Source organism: Parus major, chromosome 4 (genome assembly GCF_001522545.3).
Source record: "Parus major isolate Abel chromosome 4, Parus_major1.1, whole genome shotgun sequence".
Classification (NCBI taxonomy): domain Eukaryota; kingdom Metazoa; phylum Chordata; class Aves; order Passeriformes; family Paridae; genus Parus; species Parus major.
In genome coordinates this window covers 65,265,136-65,267,844 of record NC_031771.1, presented here as the reverse complement: position 1 = coordinate 65,267,844, position 2,709 = coordinate 65,265,136, and the positions used below count along the sequence as shown (strand labels likewise).

Genomic DNA, 2,709 nt, shown 5'->3' with positions numbered 1-2,709 from the left:
GTGAATGTCCCAGGAGCTCCCAGACAGGGCAGTCACCACAGCAGGGTTCACTGACAAGGACAAGGAGACAGTTCCTGCCTCACAGGGTCCCCCTCTTTCCTGATCTCATCCATCACCAGCTGTCTTACTGATTCTCTGTGATTCTGATATTTGTGAGAGGAAATGGTGGTTTTGAACCACAGTACTGGATTTCCCTTGGTGGTATCAACCAGAGAACATTTTACCTCCTTTTTGCTCTTTGTCTTTAAAGGCAGACCATGATATGTCATTATAAAAGTGTTGTATGTCATGTTAAAGTGCAAATAAATCACAGGAGGTTTTTGGAGTCTAAGACTGAATTGGTGTATTAGGTTGAGTGATGTTTCTAACAAGATACTTCCCTCCTAATTAGCACAGAAATTTTCTAGACTGACAGTAAATCCAAACCTGATTTTCTTGGTTCCTGTAGGACTTAATCTGCCTGGGCCTCTCCTACTAAATATTAAAATTGAGGTCATATCAGTCTTAATTCATTAAAGTTTGAATGCCTTGCCATTTCCACATTAAAAAAATCTGCATTAATAGTATAATTGCAGTGTTTGCCTTTGTTTGCCCATTGAACTGAAAGCTGGGACAAAACCAACACCTGACAGAATGAATAGCACAAGAGTCAAAATGATGTGGAATATAATTTTTTCATTGATTTTTTCATTATTCTTGACCAACAACCTAAACTGCCTTCCTATAAAATATTATATTAATTTCTTATGTGCCATATTTGGGAATAAATGATTCAGTAAGTGGACCCCAATTTTATCAATACTCAGCAAACTTGCTTTTCTTGAGAAATGTTGTTGTTATTCCTCATTATTTTATCTCATATATGTATGTATGCATACAAAAGGTCTGACTGTACTGTTGGTACCTTGTCAGAGTATTTTATCATTTTAAACTTAGTGTATTCAGAGAAAATAAAAATATGTTGTTCCCAAAACTGCATTTTCATGCAATGGTTTTCATGTTAAACTCATTTAATTCATTAATTCATTAATTAGTTCATTGTTTTGTTTTTTCTAAGGTTTGTTCTTACAGAAGTAATGACTTTTGCACCGGTGCTTTTTCATATGCTGGAAAGCATTGCCTCAATTTCAGAGGCAGTCTGTCTGAAAATGATGTTCTTAAAGCTGTTTGTCCACCTGAAGAATCAATCTGGTCTATGTAGTGTGATTCATAACCTCTCAAATTTTATTTCTACTGAAATTAGAATTTATGGGCTATTAATTTGTTGTTTTTACATGTCTGCAAGTTAGTATCAATATGAGAGAAATTTATCATGTGTTTTATATTACTAACAATATGATTATTAGCTCTGTGTATACCTGCTTTTGGTGTCCAGATCTTACTTTCAGTATTTACACAATCCAGATTAACATTGTTGGGTGTTGTATTTTTTGGGTGCAAAGAAAAGGATTCCCAGTGCATTTGTAGAACTACTTGGAATTAGTCAAAATAAAAGAAGCATGGGCCTACTGCAGTTAGTGAGGGTTCATAAAACCACATCAAAAATCTGTGTCTCCTTGGAGGCTACAGAACATCTTCTGTTGCACATTAAAAATCCTTCAGTAATTGTATAAATGTAGTGTTTGACTGTTGAAGGGGGTGCAAAACATCTGTGTTTTCAAAGATGTGGGATTTCTCTCTTTTTGATTTATTTTTTTAAAAATAAAAAACACCTGAATCTCTTCAGCAATGGGACTGAATTTTTACTATAACTGAGCAAATTCTAAATGGCTTTGGTTTGTCTGTTGCACTGAAAGCTGAGACAAAAATGACACGATTAGATCAGCATTTGGATAGTCAAGGATGAACTTCTCCTCAGGAAAAGTCAAAACTCTTCCTATCAGTACTGTCACTGCAGTATTTACAGTGCCATTAGCAATCTAATCTACAAAAACCATGTGAGTTTTGTGTAAACCCGCAGTTTATCCCCCCCTGGTTTGGATTATTTTTGTTTGTTTACACCAGGAATTCTTTTACAAATGAGAGCAAGAGTCTGCAAAGCACTGTTGGAGGAATTTGCTGTAGTTTAGGGAATTTTCAGCTGAAATGATGGTGCTGGATATCCAGAAGAGGGCATGCTTGCACATGAGAAATGTTTTGTGCATCACTAAAGATGTGCATGCTGATGTGGTACAGCTGTACTCCAAGAAAATGTCAAAGTACACAAAGAAAAGATGTTACCTTGTTAGTAGCTGTGGGTTCTTCAAAAATAAATAGATTCAAAAGGTTGTTTGGGGGAAAAAATGTATTTTAATGACATTAGTATTAAGTGGATGAACTATCAGATAGAAATGATAAATGGTAAGTTCTACTTGCATTTTTTGGTAACTTATTTCAGCTGTAGGTACATGAAAGCTGGAGAACCTGTTCATTCTTACACAGAATCAATTCCAAGTTCTACAGCAGTGAAATGTGTGATAATGTGAAACCAGATACATCAGTGTTTGATATTTGATCTGGAAAATTATCTTAGAGCTTCCAAAGTGCAATAGAAATGCAAGAACATCAGGTCTTTTGACACAGGAACTTGTTGCTTTTTCCAGAGTTATGTATTAGCCAGATGCTGGGAGCACATTATATTTTATATTTTATATTTTATATTTTATATTTTATATTTTATATTTTATATTTTATATTTTATATTTTATATTTTATATTTTATATTTTATA

General features: G+C 34.3%; 1 protein-coding gene across 2 annotated transcripts in view; it reads left to right on the top strand.

Moving 5' to 3' along the window:
• CTNNA2 (catenin alpha 2) overlaps nucleotides 1–2,709 on the top strand; it is a 405,963-nt gene that overhangs the window by 82,058 nt on the left and 321,196 nt on the right. The gene's annotated exons all lie outside the window — the stretch shown is intronic.